Raw genomic sequence first — 20,853 nt, 5'->3', positions numbered from 1 at the left:
ATCAAAATAAGTGATCTAACATATAGAGAAAGAGAGAGTTGGAAATGTGATGTGTCCAGATAAAGGAAAACAGTTCCCCAGGAATTTTGGTCAATTCAAATTCTTACGAAATCCTTTTGAAACTTTTCTCACAAGTAAAAATTATTGAGTTTTCTCATGAATTCTGTGGCATGTTGTTTTCATAATTAGTCCCTCAAGTTATTGCTGAAAACAATATTTAAAAAATATAAATCCCCTCTTTGTTTAGTGAATTATGTGAATCTGCCTGTGATTCCAATAACCATTTGAATTGATGTAATTGAGAAATAATTTCAGTACAACAGCTGGATTGATGTGGGGACCTTGAAAGACACAAAGGATTGAAGAATCCCTTTTCCCTGTGTGCACAACTCTGAATTTCTTTATAAAGATCCCAATAACATAGGATCCGGGTCCACCCTCCCCTAGTATAATCTCATCTTAATTATATTTCTGATGACCCCTTTCTAAATAAGGTCACATTCTGAGATACCGGAGGTTAGTACTTTAACATACAGATTTGAATGGACACAATTCATCCCCATAACAGGCTATAAAGGACAGTATGCAGGCCTGCATGCTCTCACACAGTCCAGTATTCTGAGTATGACTACCCTGTGGAGACGGAGCCATCATAATACCTTCAGTTCTGCTAATGACACCCCACCTTATAATTCATAATCTATCTAACATTCATTACGCACTTACTCTTATAAGACTCTTGTTGGGGATGCTTAAGTGTACATTGGTTCTTCAGTTACTTGTTTTCCAATCCATCTCCTTGACTTGCTCTGTGATTCTGAACATTACATCTCACCATGTGTCTCGGAATTTCCCTAAAGTTCAACTTAGTACATCTAGTAGTTATTTTCCATCAGATAAATGATTGAAATGTACATAAGACAGCAATGTATAGAAGGAGTCCCAGATTGTGAGAAAATGACACCGCACTGGTGTGGAGTCTTCAGGCAGCATGGGAAGTCTAAGAGCCAAGTGCTCACGTGTGTGTGTGTGTGTGTGTGTGTGTGTTTTCACACGTCTGTTCTTTCATTACACATTAGCAGGGATGTTGGTTCTAGGATGTGCCCCCTCCCTGCAGATACCAAATCTTACATACAATGGCACAGTGTTTGCAAATAACCTGGTTTATCCTCCTATATCCTTTAAACCCTCTCTAGATTACTTATAATACTTAATACAATGTGAATAATTGTTAAACTGTGTTGTTTGGGAATAATGACAAGAAAAAAGTCTGTATATATTGAGTATGGCTGCAGGTTTTTTTTCCAAATATATTTGATCCACAGTTGGCTGAATCCATGGACACAGAGGGCCATGTGTGAGTGTGAATTGACATTTGGTAGGAGGCCTTGGCTTTGGACTGGGCATCTGCATTGAGCCCAAGAGACCAAACAAGGATCAAGATTAATCACAGTCACTGAACTTTGGCTGTTTGCAGGACCTGTAGCCAGACTAATTAGACTATAGACAATTTAACTAGTTAAGTTATAACCAATTGACTGGATGAATGACTAGGCTGTAACCAATTAAGTTGTTTTTGTACCCCACTTGCGTTTCTCAGAACCTGCTCTGGTTGTGGAAACCGCAAAATTGGGAATCTGCTTTTATTTTGTTTTGCTCAAATAAGCTTAAGTAAGTTTAATTGGTCTAAGGAATTTTCCTTTTAACTGTGTGTGTATAGAATATAGGTACATATAAGTCTTTATATATACAGAGAGACAGAGATATAGTCTTATAAACATATATGGAAAGGACACTATAAAGTTACTTTGTCTCACATGGCCCATTTACAGAATGCCAACCTAAGCACCCCCCACCCTCACACAGGTCCACCCATCCCTCTGAAACACAGACACTTTACAAACAACTGTCTTTGACAGCACACAGGGCTTCTAGGCATATCCACAGAGCTCAGCGGCATCTCCTTTTGTGACTCCCAGGCAGCCCTGGCCTCAGGTCCACACAAACAGCACTGTCATTCTGCAGATTCTCTAGAACAGCAGGAAGGGAAGGGCCCGTTCCAGCCCAAAGTGACTCTGTGGCTCAGACTTCTAACTGTGAATAGATACTCATGAATTGGGAGGCCTCAAAGGCATACCTAGGCAAACTTCCATTTCCTGCCCCCACACCTTCCTCTGCTTCTTAGGAAGGGGAAATCATCTTTATGTGTCTCTCCCCACATATACTCCCACTTACACAACTTTGCTGGGAGGACCTGGCCACCCACAGCCCTTTACCTCCACCATCTTTGGTGATCCCAAGGCTAGAGGATACAGGAGTAAGAGGAGCTGTTTCTCATCAGGATGTTCTGGAGGCTGATCGAAGGCCATGCAGTGGATCAGACAGTGTTGTAGGTGGCTCGCTCAACCAGGTGCCCATCCTGAGAGAAAGACAAGACAAAAAGCTCAAAGCCCTCTAAATGGCAGAGAAAGCCCCAGTGTGTGGGGGTGTGGAGACAGTGGAAGGTTCTCGAGCAGTATGTACCTTTTATTCTTTTTATTCATAAGCAAGAAACTAACATTGACAGGTGCTAAAGAAAATGAATGAATGAATGAATGACTGTCCTCTTTGTGCTTGGTTTCATGTTTATTTACATCATCTAAAGGAAATATTTTTGAAATATTTCTTTTGCTACCAATTTGTAAACTAGCAATTAGAGGAGTCATTTTATGTAATGAAGCAGCATTTAAATACTGAAGCTAGTCTTTTTAATGTTAGCATTTATTCTACCTTTATGTTCAGATGTCTGAGAAGCATGCTGCAGAACTTCCCCTAAATACATCAGATATAGATATTGCAAAATATGTTGTTCTTTGCCAATAAGAGAAATTCTTGTTTCTTGTTGAGTACTTCATCATTTTAATTATTTCTCTTCTAATATTGAAACTGCAAGGAGTTTATGTCCAAGCCATGCTTAGGATTTATGCTGACAGATAAGGCTCATGCTACCTTGGTACATTTTAAGACTGTTTCCAGATAGCACACTTATAAGTAGAAGGTTTTTGCTAATAAAATATCATTTGTTAATAAATCAATATATGTATTATAATTGTATCTGTGTTACCTAGATCCCAGACTGTAGATAGCATAAGAATACATGTTTAAGGATTTTTATCATCAACTCTGTAGAATTCAGGAAAAATATCTTCCTCTTAGAAAGGAAATTATTTTATAAAACTGTACCTTTGAAAGGATTTTCAGAAGGAACTATTTTCCCAGTGTCATAATCTTTTTGATGGTTAAAAAAAAAAAAAAAAGTCTGTTTTTTTTCTTTTTAAACCTTCATCTTTATCTCCAGGGCATCCTCTCTCTTTGGCACCTCTGTGAATTATCTTTCCTTGCTTCTTCCATTTTTCTGTTTGCAATAAGGAAAATAAAACCCAGAACACACTCCCCTCTTAATGGACTGTTGCTTTGTATCCATCAGGGATTTCAGCTGTTCGGGTATATAAAAAAAATGAAGCAGGAGACATCAAATGGCATGAAGACTAGAACTGTTAGCACAGTAAATACCAGGAAGGCTGAAAGCGTGAGCCAGAGCAGCTGAGTCAGGGCATGAGAGGCACAGCTGGGGGAACCAGCAAGAGAAACAGCCAGAAACAGGAGGGAGCTTAGCCAGGCCAAGGAGAGCAAGAATCACAGGATGAAGGAGAAGGCACTGCTGGTTATGTTTTTCTGATATTGCACAGTACCTCATAGCCCGCTACACTGTTTTTAGCCACCACTTTGATTGCTATAACATTGAGCACTTTTAACATCATTTTATTGCATGATTGCTGTGAAGGACTGAATACTAAAATTTTAATGAAAGGAAATATCTATGGTTTGAGGTTGATTTCTATGTTATTGTTAATTTATCAAAGCCGTCATAGAATTCAGATGGATTAATGAGAAATAGCATGCATTAGTTTGGGGATTTTTTTTTCACCAAAAGTATATCAAATTGCTGACATTTATCATTTGGACAAATTAGATGTATGAAAAATTAACTGGGTTAGTAGCTGGTTTGGTGGGTATATCCAGAAGGAACTGCTTAATAAATTGTTCTTTTCCTGGAAGGAGATTTTTGATATTTTCTCTTAATCCCGTCTCCATCAACATTAGGCCTCACTTCAGTAAGAGTCTATCAGTGAATGACCTTAAGCTGGAAGAGATGACTAATATAATAAATGACAAAGCAGAATTTGGGAAAATTTTGACATTTAACACAGTCACCCAAAGCTCAGAAGCAGAACTGCCATAGGGATCCTGCAAGTGGCCTCTCCTGGGGGGAAATTGCAAAAGGACAGAAGGAGAGACATGGTTTAGCAACATCATATTTGAAAAATTATTAGATCTTATTTTTTTAATATTTATTTGCTCATTATAGAATCTATTTTGATATATTTATGCAAACATGGAGTATATTTTATTCTAATTAGGATTCCACTCTTGTGGATGTACACGATGTTGAGATTCACTGTGGTGTGTTCAAAAAGTTATATCCGATTCATTCCACTGTCTTTTCTATTCCCACCCCCACCCCTTCCCTTTATTCCCCTTTGTCTAATCCACTGAACTTCTATTCTCTGCCCCATCAACATTCAACATTTGTTTTTGGGGGGTGGCTTATTTCACATAGCATAATAGTCTCTAGATCCATCCATTTACCAGCAAATGTTGTAAAGTTACTCTTCTTTGTTACTCAGTAATTCCATTATGTATATAAACCACATTTTCTTTATCCATTCATCTGTTGAAGGGCACCTAGTTTGCTTCCATAGCTTAGATATTGTGAACTGTGCTGCTATAAACATTGTTGTGGCTGCATCACTGTAGTATGCTAGTTTTAACTCCTTTGGATATATACCACGGAAGTCAAACGTGGTTCCATTCCTAGATTTTTGAGGAATTTCCACACTGCTTTCCAGAGTGGTTATACCAATCCAGTCCCACCATCAATGTATGAGTGTACCTTTCCCCCACATCCTTGCCAACATTTGTTGTTACTTGTATTCTTTATAATTGCTATTTTGACTGGAGTGAGGTGAAATCTCAAGTGGAGTTTTAATTTGCATTTCTCTAATTGCGAGAGATGTTGAAAATTTTTTCATATATTTGTTGACCATTCACATTTCTTCTTTTGAGAAGTATCTGTTTAATTTCTTTACCCATTTGTTGATCAGGTATTTGGAGGTTTTTTTGGTGTTAAGCTTTTTGAGTTCTTTGTATATCCTAGAAATTAATGCCTTATATGAGGTGTGGGCTGGAAAAGATTTTCTCCCATTGTATAGACACTCTCTTCACACTCTTGATCGTTTCCTTTGATGTGAAAAGGCTTTTTAGTTTGATAGCATCCCATTTGTTAATTCTTGATTTTACTTCTTACACTTTAAAAGTCTTTTTGAGGAAGTCAGGTTCCTAAACTGACATGTTGGAGAGTTGGGCCTGCCTATATTTTCTTCTATTAGGTGCAGGGTTTCTGGTTTAATACCTAGGCCTTTGATCCACTTTGAGTTGATTTGTGTACAGGGTGAGAGATAGGAGTTAAATTTCATTCTACTACATATTGATTTCCAGTTTTCCCAACATCATTTATTGAAGAGGCTGTTTGTTTTCAAATGTATGTTTTCGTCACTTTTGTCCAATATGAGATGACTGTATTTATATTGGTTCGTCTGTGTCTTCTGTACTGGTCCATTGGTCTTCATGCCTGGTTTGGTGCCAATACCATGCCATTTTTTGTTTCTGTAGCTCTGAAGTATAAATTAAGGTCAGGTATTGTGATGCCTCCTGCTTCACTTTTCTTTCTAAGGATTGCTTTGGCTATTCTGGGCCTCTTATTTTTCCAAGTGAACTTCATGACTGCTTTTTCTATCTTTACGAAGAATGTCATTGGAATTTTTAATAGAAATTGTACTAAATCTGTAGAGTGCTTTTGGTAATATATCTATTTTGGCAATATTAATTCTGCCTATCCAAGAACATGGAAGATTTTCCCATCTTCTAAGGTCTTCCTCAATTTATTTCTTTAGTGTTCTGTAGTTTTCATTGTAGAGGTCCTATGCCTATTTTTTTAGATTGATTCCCAAAAGTGGTTTTTTTTTTTTTTCTTTTTTGAGGCTATTGTCAATGGGATATGTTTCCTAATTTCTCTTTCCCTCTTTCACACTTCTATTCAATATAGTCCTTGAAACTCTAGTTAGAGCAATTAGACAAAAGAAGGAAATTAAAGGGATATGAATATGAAAAGAAGAGCTCAAACTATCTGTATTTGCCAATGACATGATCCTATATTTACAAGACCAAAAAAACTCCACCAGAAAACTTCCAAAACTCATAAATGAATTCAGGAAAGTAGCAGGATATAAAATTAATACCCTTAAATCAATTGTGTTCTTATTAGTCAAGTATATATCATGTATGTCAACAATACTATTTAGATGGTTAAAAAAAATAAAAAACTCCTCTGATCTTCTGCTTCCTGAAAAAGGTATATTATATAAACCAACAAAAGTCAGGGTCCTGTACCACTCTTCACTGAAGACTAGTTCATCTGGAGAACTGTCTTTGACCTGGATCATTTAGAAGAGGAAAACCAGAAAATGAAAATATCCGCTCCCAGTTTGTCTCTTCCTGCCTTCTCTCTTTCCTCGCTATTTGTTCCTCTTGCATGCCTTATCTTTCCCTCCTCAGATCTAAATTTTTTTTTTCTAGCCAAAGCAGGAAATACTTATGGTGGTTAAATGGACCCCACAGTCCCATGGGGCATGTCACTAATCACACTTTATGCCTCACCCACAGTGGAGTATTGCTCAATGCTGGCTGAATTTGTTTGTTGAATTTTAATCTTCCAACCTGAAATGGTATTGTCTCAGCGTGACCACAGAGATGAATACCATTGCATTCCTGGTGGTATTTTGCCATCTAAATTCAGGGGCTGGTATCCCAGGAATGACACCCAAGTTTCATAGTTGGATGTGCCATATATCAGCTCATTCTGTTCCTATGTTTCTGGATATTGAGCACTGAATAATTCACAGTGCCTGGGAGATATCTTTAATTGCTGATTAAGTGAATTAATTTTTAAAAATCAAAGTAGACACAAGGATATTGCTATAATAAAGCCACCCTTACTCAAAGTCCCTATAGACAAAGAAGGGAGTAGGATTAGGTCACTCATACCACCCACAACAATGTTTCCAACATGCAAATGTCATCCACGTACTCGCTATCTTTCATGTTACAATGGAAATAAACAGAACATAAGCCAGTCTATGCCAGATTCCCTTTATAATTAAGGACAGCCTCCATCCTCCGGAGTCCTGTCTCTGAGAAGCACTGTTAAATTTAAGCTGGGAATGGAAGCAATGTCAGCCGAGGCTCAGACGAGGCCATCTGTCAGGTGCAGATCTCATCCATCATGGTCCCAGTGGCCCAGAAATTAAACTCTATTTCATTTCCTCTGTGTGGCTTTAGTCAGAACAGGCCTTTAGGTTAGTTGGGTAACCATATCGTGAACTCCCAGAACGCCCTTGTTTTGTTCTTATTATGAATGTCACCATCAAGGATGAAAACCTGCTAACAGCCCTCACGAAAGCTGTCAATGGGATAGATGTCGAACTTGATGTTCCTCTGACTGAGTATATGTAGGTGGGGGCATCAGTCATATTTGAGTAGATAGCTGGTTCCAGGATTTGTAAAATTCCACACAACAGAAAAATTAATATTGAATGCATGGGTTTCTACTTGATTGAATTAGTAATCATTTGCAGTGATGAACTACTATACACATGTAGAGGTAGTCAGGCAGGCTACAGGGGACCTGAAGGAACATTTGGTCCATGCAGAATTATATTCAGATGGTCTCAGCCAGAACATGAGAGTTTTCAGTGGAGCTAGGTGATCTGCTTCAGTGCCACTGCTTCAGCAGTCCAGCTAGAATTAAACTTGGGTTTGCCACATTTCTCTAAGATTGATCTGGAAAATGACTGATCTTATAAAGTCCACATCCCTTGTATTTTTTTTCTTTTTTTGGTAAGAGCTGTATTGAGATACAATTCACATATTTTACAATTCATCCATTTCAAGTATGCAATTTAATATGGTTTAGTATAGAGTTGTACAATCATCAGTTTTAGCACATTTTCATCACCCCTTGGCTGTCATCATCTCTCTATCCCCCCGTTGCCCCTAGCCTTAAGCAACCACTAATCCACTTTTCATCTCTGTGTATTTGCCCATTTTGAACATTTCTTATAAAAGAGGATCATATAATATACAGGTTTTTTTTCCCTTGCTGTGTGTTCTGTGTTCACAGTACATCCATGCTATACCATGTGTCCATGCTTCATTCCACTTAATGGCTGAATGAGATTCTTTGGTGTAATTATAACAAATTCTGTTTATCCATTCACATTGGGTTGTTTTCTATTTTCTGCTAATCTAGATAATGCTGCTATGAACATCAATGTATAAGATTTTGTGTCCGTAAATTTACAGTTTCTCTTGGTGTATACCTAGGACTGGAACTGTTGAGTCAAATGATAACTCCATGCTTAACAGTGATGAAGAACTGCTAGGTACTTTTCAAAGTGGCTGCATCATCTTATCCTCTTAGCAACAGGCTGTGAGGGTCCAATTTCTCCATAGCCTCCCTGACCCTCATTATTATCTTAGGTATTTTTACTTTACCTGTGTCAGTGGGTGCAGATGTGAGGTGATATCTCCTTGTGGCTTCTAAAACTTTTGTTCTAATTAGTTATTCATAACAGTAGAATGCATTTTGATACATTTTGTATAATTTCTCATTCTCCTGTGGCTTTCATTTGCATTTACTTGATGATGATGTTGAGCATCTTTGCATGCCCCTCCCTCTTTCTTGTCATTGGGGATTGAACCCAGGGTTGCTCTATCACAGAGCTACATCCTCAGTCCTTTTTACTTTTTATTGTGCTTTTATTTCAAGTTGCCAAGGGTTTTTGCTATATTGCTGCCCCTTGGACTTGTGCTCCTCCTGCTTCTGCCACCCAAGTTGCTGGGATACAGACATGCACTACCACACCCAGCTCTTTGCATGTGCTTATTGGTCATTTATATATCCTTTTTGGAGAAGTATCTATTTGCCCATTTTCCATTTTCCCATTTTCCCATTTTCTTTTGTTTTTTTAATTGAGTTATAAGAATTTTTATGTATTCTAGATGTATTAACCAAGTGCAATATCAGGTGATTTGGACATATTTTCTCTTATTCTTTGTGTGTCTTTCACTCTCTAGATAGTACTTTTAAAAGCACAATTATTTTTATTTAGATGAAGTCCAATTTAGCTCTCTTTTTTTTATTGCTTTTACCTTGGGGTACATCTAAAGCTCCACTGCCAAAATTTAAACTCATGAAGATTTACCTCTATGTTTCCTTGTAAGAGTTTTGTAGTTTTACTTCTCACATTTAGGTATTTTTCTCCATTTTATGTGAACTTTTTTATATGGTCTGAGTTAAGGATCCCACTTTATTCTTTTGCATATGGCTATTCAGTTGCCCAGAAGCATTTGTTGAAGTGACAGTTCTTTCCCCATTGAGCAGTCTTAGGACCTTTGTCCAAAAAAAGAAAAAGAAAAAAAAAATCAACTCACCATGTAATTAAAGGACTATGAATATGTGGGATTATTTCTGTGGAGGCTGAACTCTGTCCCATTGGTCTGTATGTCTGTCTTTATGATAGTACCATAACTGTCCTGGTTACCTCATTTCCTTGGAACATTTTTAATTCACAAAATGTCTGTTTTGAAAATGCCAAACTACATTCCATCTTTATATCATTAAATTAACTGTCAAGTTGTGTTTTTCAAATCTGGCTCTTTATTCACATGGAGTAATAGAAAAACTCTACTGAAATAATGAATATATGTTATTTCTAATATATATTAATATAATCTGTCATTTTAAGAAAAATATTTATTTTTATTGCAATCATTTAATTTGGATACTTAAACTACCCAGCTAACTAATTCAAGAGACTTCTCTGGGATTGCCCATTATCATAGAAAACTGGAGAGGCTTACAATTAGAATCCACATCTCAATAAGCCTGAGTGGTGGGGGTTTGGAAGTAGGTTTGATTTGAAATCTAATGAAAACACAGAACAATGGCTTCAGAGTGCACTGATCTGTCAAGCACCTCTCCCAGTGAAGCCCTGTCCTCCTACCTTGTGTGATTGACAGTAGAAAGACCTACAGTCAGGTTGGAGGCAGACAGCTCATGATTGTGTGTGTTGTTCTGATCTTTTTAGATTTATTTTGAAAAATAAGAAAATAATAATGCAGCTGAACGCAACGGCAAACAAGGCAGCATTTCCCTCTTGATAACTGGCAGGGGAACAAGAGATGTACCTTCAGATAATATAAATAATCTGCTGGCTCTGGAAGAAAGTGGCATTCAGTCTGAGATGATAATATAGCAGTAGATGCAAATCTGAAAGCCTCATGTTCTATCCAGTGTTTTATATTGAAAATCAGGAGTTGTGCCTCAGTCTGCTAATGTCATAGAGAGGGTCCGGATCTCAGTCCTCAGCCAGGATATTCTCCTTAGAGTGTGAACACATTTATTCCTTCATTCATTCCATCCTCCCCATCCCCTCCTCCCTCTCACTGGCTTCTGAGGTGGTGTCTTTACATAAACGTTCAATGCACGAGATGCTTTATGGAAAGAGAACCAGAGAGGGAATCAGGGATGGAGGAAGAGTTGGGCAGCAGTTGAGCAGAACCACAGACAAGATTGGCAGCAGAAAAATCAGAGGAAGACAGTCTCCTCCATTTCTGTGTCTTCCCCATTTCTAGGGCAGAATGAAGGAATGACCTGGGATTAGATCCACCAGCCGTCATCAGGTCCTGCTAGTCTCCCTCAATTAAAAACTTTCCAGAACTGAATCACAGCTTATCTTGCCATAGATAGCTTTCATAAATGGCTCTTTTCAAAGAAATTGCTTGTTTTTAGCTCAAATTCAGATAAGTTATTCCAGTGTTAATATTACTACAGAAACACAGATTTGTCATAAACTTGGAAAAATATGGAAAGAGCAAGTAAGTTAATTTGTATTTGATCAAACACTGACTTGGCCGTTATGATAGAGAAAGTATTATATTCGTTCACTGCTATTTGTAGTTGTGACTGTTGAGAAGTTAAAACATTGTGTTTGCTTTGGTTAGGAAGGAATATAAAGCTCAATATTTGGCATAAATATGCCAATATTTTTAGAGTGAACAGGGCAAGGATCTTTCACAGCCCCTGTCCATTTTCCTTTTTTTTTTTTTCTAACTTTCTTTTTGGTTTTAGTCCAAGAAAGAAGAGAGAGTCTCGCCATAACAAGGCTTCAAAAGGAGGTGTTGCCAGAATTTGGAATACTCTTTTGGACAAACATTGCTCCAAGGTAAATATTACCATTGTACCAATAAGGGACACAGCATTAGAATTTTCTGATTGTAGTTGTACAGCACAAAGGTTTAATTGTTTAGTCTAATACAGACCTAGGGTGGTGTGAGAGGAGAGAGAGAGAAGAAAGCAGAGCTGTTGGGGTGTCCTGCAGCCTCTGCTAAATGTGTTACCAGGAGAATGCCATCAGAATCTGGAAGCTTATTGGGCTGGACTGCAAATGTGTGGGAATGTGAGGGAAGGGGAAGCTGGACTTTTTTCTGTTGCAGATATTCACAAAAACAAAAGCAGTGGGGTTTGATTTTTTTTATAAAAATAGTATTTCTACCTTTATGAAGTAATTTCCCTGAGGGTTAAATAAAATAAATCCTGTATTTATGACACAAGGCAGAAAACCCTGAATCATCATATTTTACACCAACCAAAACTTACAAATAAGGTAGAGTTTAAGGAAACCCATGTTTTTCTATGAAAATGCCATTTCATTGGTTCACAAGAAATACTTCATGAATTTCTTGTTTTTAGAAGATCATACCCTTAACGTCTCTTATGGGAAGGGAGAGTGTGTGAGAGAGAGAGACAGACAGACAGATGGACAGATATTGATACCAAAGAGGAATCTGTCGGCATCATATTGTGTTTCAGAGGACTCGCTGCAAGTTCTTTATGAATCATGAGCTGAGCAGGAATCAAGGCTTGAACAAAAGCAGCTGAATTCATAGCTTCAGCATTCATGAATTAGCTGCCAATATTTTAACACAAATTGCTGTGTTGTTTCTATGAAGTTTCCCCTGTTGTTGCTCAGTTTGTGGCGAAAAGCTGTTTGTGCTAAGCCCTAAAACTTTATCTGATAAAATGTCTCCTCCTTTCCTGATAAAGATGTTTGCATACCCATATACACAGAAATGCAAAAATACACGATCCAATTTAAAAGAAAATGTGCTTTGTTAACTCTCTGTTTAAAAGTTAATATATGGTTGACATGCTTTATTCCTTAGTGTTCTAGAAGGCAATTTCAGATGGCAAGGGGAGAGTCCGGCTTTCCTCCTCAGCCCTCATCCTGGTTATTCTCTTTTGAAAAGCATGGGTAGGGGAACGTAGGCTGTACATTAGAGGAGAATTTTGTGACACTATTCATTCTCTGTTCTGACAGAGAGGACATTGTTTGCTCACTGTAATAGGCCTGGCAGGAATCTGTGCTGTGCATACAGAATGGGAAAATAGAAAAGCAGTGGGAAATCTTAAAATGCTAAGGAATAGATCAGCTTAGGGATTTTTTTAAAGTATATTTTAATAGCTTCTCATTACTGAGATGCAAGTCATAATTTGGGGAAATAGTTTTCCTTTCAGCAATTCCTTTCTTCACATTGCATTATGCATGTATTATAGGAGAAAGGTCTTTAAGAGAGTGGTATGCCTATCTAAATACTGTACTAACAAGAATTAAAATCATGCAAGTTTAGAAATACTGTGAACACACCAGACTGCTTTCACATTGCTCTTTGTACATTAACATCCATGTTGGTATCAATGACTGTTAACTCATACCCATTATCTGGTGATTCATAGGAGCATGTGTGTGCTCCTTAAAAGAAAAATAGCATTTAAAGATGTAGCATGCCGTTAGAGGTGCATTGCTAGGAATGGTGAGAGAGGGAGCCACACCCATGACGTCCAGAACTGTAAAGGCAAAACTGCAAAAGCAGAGGTTTAAAGCACTATGCAAATCCTGGAGTGGGAACTGGGCGGAAACAGAAACATGATGGAGCCTGGTGTTTCTGTTTCTTAAAGTTCTGTGTCTGCATTAATCCCTGAGTACAGGAACTTCACAATGTACTGGTGCCTCATAGCCCCGGGTGTCTGAGGACAGTGTGTGTGTGTGTGTGTGTGTGTGTGTGTGTGTGTGTGTGTGCGCGCGCGCGCGCGCGCGCACCTATGTGTCTCCATATCTGTCTTAGGCTCTCCCTGGCAAGCTGATAACATAGTCACAGTTTGTATCAATTGCAGAGAAATGCTTCACTAAAACCGCAGCCTAGAACTTTTCATCTTGTCTCATTTTTATAATAAAATGCAAAAATTATTATGGGGTGATTATCTTTGTCCAAAATGCAAAGTATCAAAACAATAGTTAATAAAAAATAACATCTATTTTGATATTGTGACATATTAAATACAGCTTTAAACTTGCATAATTATTCCCCAAATCAAAAATAAAATGCCACAATTTCAAAAATTGTCTGCAAGTCATATGTTTCATTTAAAAATGAATTTAAAGTAAATAAGTAGCTTTGAGTTGGAAAACCTCAAAATATAATAAAGTTTGTATTTCAATTAACTTGGTAATAAAATTAATAGTAATTTACCTAACATCAAATAATTTTACTGAAGTTACTTCTTATATATTATAAAATCTTACATCTATAAAATTATTATAAAATTATTATAATTGTGATTATTATATTATAAATTATTATAAAATCATACATCTATTATTCTAATTTACTATAAAATAGTAGATATTTTATTATTTTGCAGAGGCTTGCAAAATACTAACTAAGCACATCAAAGTATATCTAGTATTAAAAAATATCTAGCAAATCAATATATGTAGTATTAAAACACATTTAATAACACTAAGAAAAAAAATGTTGTGATAATTATTTGGATTCCATTTAAGGGGGATCTCGCCATTTTTGAATACATGACTACAGTTGGGTAGTGGGAGGTCTGTTCAGTTGTGGAAGGAAGACCGAAGACCCCTGGGATAGTCAGTTGATTGGAAGAAAATGTCACAGAGCCATCCTTGCCCTGCCTCACTCTGTCACCTCCTGTAGTTTCCTGTCCCAGTCACCACTTCTTCAAGTGATGTTGGCTTTAAATATCTTAGACAAATCTCTGTACTATTTATATTCTCTCTATAAGATACATAGAGAGATCTATACTTGTTTTCAAATACCAATCATAAATCAATGACACTTCCTCCATTTACTGTTCTTTTGACCACAAAAGGTGATTTCTTCCTAAGAAGTCCTATTTTTCTTAATCCATTAAAATTTCTTCGAGTTTCATTTTAATTTCCTTGTGGATATCAGGGTCTTATTTGTATCATCTTGTTGGGTGAGTTTGTTAGGTTTCATTCTGATTTTACTATTCCTTTTTTTTTTAACCAGATGTAAAATAAATAAATAAATTTTATATCTAGTATTACATCCAAGCAGAGCTAACAAAATTCGAACTAATTTCATTCTGCATCATTATTTTCCAACAATACTCATGTTCCTTAGCTGATCCAGTTGTGTTTAGCTAAAGGCCTAACTCTCATCTGAATAGCTCCTATTGAACAAAGCTTTAGTAAATGCCTAAAGAAGCAATTCAGTGAACATGATCTGAACAAAAAGAAATACACATAAACGAAGTGTCTTTCACACTCCATCAGTTGAAGTAAGCCACAGCATTTCTCTAAATTGCAACTAGCTTTCAGTTTCAAACTTTGGAAGAACAAGTCATTTGTACTGGGAAGTAGATGCTAAAGAACTGTTTGGCAACTTGAACATTTTTAGCGTTTGAATGAATCTCCCTATTTATAGTACAGCATCAGGCAGAGTAAAATGTTTGGCATTTCTATAAGGGATGCAAACACTTTAACATTCTCTGTTGTGATCTAACAATTCATTTCAGAGTAAGATAAATCAGTCTTGTTTGGAAAATGTTTTACATAAATATTGGCAAGGAAACTATCTCTGAATCTCTATGGGTTTTAAAAATGCAAACTTCCCTAAAGTAAATGATGGCAAATTGCACCATATAACTATGGTTTTATGTGAACTGCCTGTTACTACTTTAAGTTCTCATGCTACTCTGCCCCATTTCTTGCTTTGTAGATTTCATTATTCCATGTTAAAATCAGGGGCCACATTGCCACATCTTTCCAAATGTCACATTCTTTTTAACCTGACCTTTTTCTTATCCCAATGTATTTCTCATTATTAAAACTCTGGATTACTTCATTAACATATGCCCTTTTCTTTTATATTAGAGAACATGAGAACAGTAATTTGTAGGATTTTGGCCTTAATTGGCTTCAAAGTGGAAGAGAGATATCCGTGTTTCTTTTTCTCTGTTTCTGTATGTGTGTATGTGCATGCCAGTATCTGTTTCTCTCCTTTTCCCTCCCTCTCGATAATGCAAAATAGGGCAAACTAAATGTAATATGGCATCCTATTGTACCTTACTGGAACAAAAGAAGGACAGTAGATAAAAACTAAGAAATCTGAACTAAGTATGAACTGTACGTAATAATAATGTGCAAATATTGGTTCTTTAGTTATAACATGCTAATGTAATAGAAATAGAAAAATACAGCAAATGTATTTATACCTAATGTATTAAATGATGATAGTTGAATTCAGACTGTTTTATAATAAGATTTGGGGCAGAAAGTGATAATTTCTCCCAGTGTGAAAATCCTATAATGAACATAACTATAAATAGCAGAGGTTGGCAAAATCTAAGTACTTGGCAAAATCTGGGGACCAAATCCAGTTCTACCACCCATTTTTGTAAGACTGGGTTACACTTTGACATTATCTTACAGATGCTCCTATAGAGACAAAGAGAAGGAAGCCTCAGCCAATTGGGGCTGGATTCCCAGCCACTCAGGCACTGTTGGGGACATTGCCTGACCTCTCTGAGTCTTGTTTCCCTTCCTTGGAAGTCAGAAGGTCAAACCAGATTTTTCTCCTAGAAAGCCTTTGACTTGGAAAATTCTCATGCTGAATATGAGTGGGATATCCATTAATGATTACAGTTACTGAATTTATTGAGAATGAAATTTTGGCATTAAAGCAATTTGCATGCCATAACATAGTTTATAACAAAATTATTTGTCATTTTTCAACACTTGAACAGTATCAAAAATAATCAATTGCTGAAAATAACACTGTTGCCATGTCATTTATGTGCTAGGAAGATGAGATCTGTTTTTTTTTTAAATGTCCTTCCTAAATTTGAACCCAAAATCACTTAAAAATATTGTACCTTGACTTGTAACAAAGTAGTTTTATTCATGTGATAATGTGATAAAGGTTTCTCTTAAATCTTTCTCTGAATATATTTTAAGATTGTACACTTAAATGCAGTTTAGCTTCAATGTATTATTTAATATAACCTGTAGTGTTATGTGTTATTTAATTTAGGCCAGTAAAATTTTGAATACCTAATTATGTTTAAGGCTTTTAAGACATTTAATACCCTGCCAAGTGTTCATATTATGTTTGTTGAATTAATCATCAGGAAGTTGCTCATCTGATAATTATTTCTTAATTCCTTTTGAGCCAGTCATTGTCTATTATAAGAAATTATTTTCCAGCTATAGTATTTCAGCACTGGGTTTTGATTAGAGACATATAAAAAAGAAGGTTTATTTAGGACTGCCTTTAAAGTTAAATTCAATCGTAACCATTTTACTGGTGAATAGCATTTCTCAACTTTGACTATTCAGTAAAATTACCCAAGGGGCTTTTGTAAGTCCCCATGTGCAAGCTGTACCCTCAGACTAATTAAATCAATCTCTGGAGGTCTTTTTTGTTGTTTCTTTCTTATTAATTTTATTATCTTTTGTTTTGTGGCTTCATAAGGGCAGGGAAAGGGAGGAAGTGGGGGAGAAAGACACACAGGGTCCTGCCAAGTTGCTGAGGCTGGCCTCAAATTCACAATCCTCCTGCCTCAGCCTCCTAAGTAGCTAGGATTACAGGCATTCACCACCCGAAGTGTTTTTTTAAAGTGTCCTAGGTGCTCCCAATGTGCATCCAAAACTAAGAAAACTCCTAGCCTAGAGCAAGCAGGAAAACCTCTGGAGACAGCCTTTTCCTATTGGAACTTTCCTACTTTTTGTGCTTAGGTGGCCTAAGGGGCCATGAAGCCATTTAAAGGAATATATTTTCAAAGAGAAAGAAGCTCACCAATATCTGAGAAAACAAAGCAGCATGTCACTTGCCCTAAATCTCCATCCAGCAATAACCAGGAAAGTTTGTCCTGATTTCAAAAGCATTTAGGAAAAATGCACCGCATGTCTCAATGCATGATGTTTGCTTTGGCTTTTTCTTTGTTGGGCATCTTATTTCACATACAGGATCAATGGGAGTGAACATCTATTGAGCACACCTGCTAAGTGTTGGGCCCCATGCTAAACATTGCTCTAATTCACAGCCCGAAAAGATAGTAGTTATTCATTCCAAAATAAAAATAAAGAGTCAGAGTTCTGTTTTGTTAGAAAAAAAGCTTACCTCCGTGTAATTGAATATTTAGTCACCCATCCACTCATTCATTCGCTGACATTTATTGAATACATGGGATATTCGAAAAATAAGTTTGAAAATGCCATAAAAGCACAAAGAATCTCTTACACAAAAAGTACAATAGATACCCCCTATCTGTTGCTTCAGCACAAGTAGTTGCTTTCAATGACCATTTAACTCTGTGATGGGGCAATTCAGGCTGGGCTCAGCTGGTCTCCCTTGTGAGCAACACTGCTCAGGGTGGTTTGGCTTTGCTGATCTTGGCTGGGATCCTCACGTGTCTGAGGCCTTTAGCTGAGACACACTGGCGGCCCAAGCTCTGGTCCTTGTGGTCTCATCTCACAGCAGGGCCAGCTCAGGCTTGTTAGAGAGGAGGAGTCAGGATTCTGAAAAATGAATGGCAATATCCAACATACCTTAGGCCTCCACTCAGAACAGCACATTGTCACCTCTGCCACATTTCTTGGCCGATGCAAATCACAAGGCCAGTCTGAATTCCGGGGGTGGGGAAATAGATCTCATCTTTTGATAGAAAGTACTGAAAAAGTCACTTTGTAAGAAGAAAGGAAGGACTGAGCAATTGTGGTTATTTTTGCAATCAATCACAAGGTGGAAAAATTTAATTTTATCTTGGGACATTTATGGAAGATTCCTGCAAGCTGGTTACATTGGAGCAGATTTCAAAGATACGAAAAAGTGGAAAATACATTTCAGGTAGAGGCAATAGAATGAGTAAGGCCGTTAAATTGCAGCTTCATTAGTGAAATACAAAATGGGGATTGTTAGCTCCCTAAATGGAGGAAATGTCTAACCCAATACCAAATATAGGTAGAAGGCACTCCACATGTAATTTCTTATTTAGATAAAAACAGGGGCGTGACTTCAGAGAATGGGCCTTTAAAGCAGATGTGATAACCTGACAGCTTTACCACCTACCCGCTGGTTGAGCTTGGCAAGTTACAGAGCCTCTGTTTAGTATAGTGAGGTCAACAATGCTTATGCACCGGTTGCCTTTGCTATATGAAAAGCCACATCACAACTTTGTAACTTAAATACCTTTTATTTGCTTAGCTCCTGATTCTGTGGTTTCCTGACAGGTTTTCTCAGTTGGGTTTATGGATGAGTCTATGGTCAGTTTACAGTTTGCTTGGTGTCTCTGCCTCTGGGGACTGCTTGACCGTTAGGAGATATAGTAAGGACAACTGGGTTGCCTGTCTCATCATCCAATGTGCCAGACTGGGCTTATTCACACAGGAGATCAGCAAAGTTCCAAGAATGAGAGTGGAAGCCTGCAAAGCTTATGGGCAGTTCACAATTGACACACTGTTGCTTCCACTGTCTTCCATAGTCCAAAGTGAGTCACAGAGGGAGCCCAGTAAAACAGTAGAAAAACAGATAGCATTTCTTGCTTAAAGGAGCTACAAAGTCATATTGCAGTAAGTGAGGATACAGGAAAGGGAAGGCTTATGGCCATCCATACAATCTTCTGCTCCTACCAATGGCCCACAGCAATCCTGTGAAGAGCAAGTTAGATGTAACTTGATTTTTTTTAGGCAAGGCGCCAAGTTCAAAAGTATCTGGCAAATAGTTCATGTTCAATACATGAAAGCTATTAACTGATGCTTATATATTAAAAATCAGATTTTCAGCCAGATTATTCAATTGCTTGTTTTCAGAGACTATCAGTTGAGCCTCCTGATTCTACTAAGGAAGGGTGAATGCTATGTATTCTTTACCTATTGCAGAAAGATGATAGAAATAGGGACATGTTTATGACCTCTGAGTGCATGAGTATCTTGGCACAGAATCCAGATGTCATCACCTGGTGAGGTTGACAGAGCCTGGCAATAGCACTATGTGAGGGGTCAACACAAGAGAAAGACCAGAGCAGTAAAGTACAATAGTTCAACTCCAGAGATATTAAAGGCTTTTTTAAAATAAGGGGTAAGAATGTATTTCAAAACCTATACAAAGAATGACAATCTTAATAAATTTTTATTGATTTCTTTCAGCACTCTAAGTATTTTCACAAAACCAGCTAAGTCCCATGTAGTTCCAGATTGATCCATAAATTGTTCTTGAACATCATAAATTGCATTCAGTGGAGATTTACTTGGCAGCTAGAATATCTCTAATCAGTGATGTGAACTGAATCAAAAAAATACCTGTTTTTTTTTAAATAAATAGAATACCCAAAGTCATTTTTAAATGTGTAGGGTAGAATCATGGTCAGTGTTCTTGGAAGATGGTATCAGATTTTTTTTTTTTTACAGGGATGGCACTTTTATTGGAACTCCTTATAAAGCAATCTCAGGTGTTCATTGGGCTCTGCCTCTTGACTCCATTCTGTTGACTCCCCCAACAGCAAGAACCTCAGAGAGTCATGTGTCACCTGTTTGAGATTTTCAAACACTGAGACCTCATTGTCCCGTAGTCCCTCTGACAATTTCAGAAAGTTCTTGTGGAGTGATTAAGATCTGTGTCTTATATCCCATCTCTTCTACTTTCTTTTCTGAGCAACAAGGGGAAGCTATTGAAGCCATAAACCTCAAAAACCTCATCTAAACTCCTTATTGCGTCGGTAATGACCATATAATTCCACTTACGTTTACATAGCTGTTGATCACATTTATAGTTATTAGGTTATTAACAACAGCACAAATATTTAATTTCGGAAATTGAGATAATCAGAAAGTGGGTGGGGGGGAAGGATGTAGGTCAAAATATTTAAGAAACCTGACCCAAAGAGTTCTACTGAGGGTATTGCTTCTGCTTTTGAAGGCCACTGGTCGCCACTGTCATCACCCCCTGCCTCACCCAAACACACAGGAGTACAGTCAGTCCTTCTAGAAGGGCTTCAGTGCCTTTGCTGTAAAGAATAAGCAGGTCGTTTTGAATACTCACTCTTTGTTTTTAAAATATGTTTTATGGACCATGTAATGAAGTACCTACCATGATACCGGGAATAGAGTAATAAGTATTTGTAGACTTGATATGCCTGCCTTCACGGGCCTGAGAATGATTTCTCATTTATGAAATTTGTGTTGGCAAGGAAAGGGGTTTCTGTTGATACCGATAGACCATCTGGGGCTTCAGAGTCTAAACTTGATG

General features: G+C 37.3%; 1 protein-coding gene across 5 annotated transcripts in view; it reads left to right on the top strand.

The window, feature by feature from the left end:
* The window catches only part of PAG1 (phosphoprotein membrane anchor with glycosphingolipid microdomains 1), a 138,820-nt gene that overhangs the window by 73,190 nt on the left and 44,777 nt on the right, over positions 1-20,853 (top strand). For all 5 annotated transcript variants that reach the window (XR_014018768.1, XR_014018769.1, XM_081266114.1 and 2 more), the window contains one exon: positions 11,351-11,444. The gene's annotated coding sequence lies outside the window, so the exon portion shown is untranslated. The remainder of the gene's footprint in view (positions 1-11,350; positions 11,445-20,853) is intronic.

This window comes from Spermophilus citellus (assembly GCF_964194105.1).
Source record: "Spermophilus citellus genome assembly, chromosome: 14".
NCBI lineage: Eukaryota > Metazoa > Chordata > Mammalia > Rodentia > Sciuridae > Spermophilus > Spermophilus citellus.
Note: the sequence above shows the minus strand (reverse complement) of the source record. Positions and strands in the feature narration are given on the sequence as shown.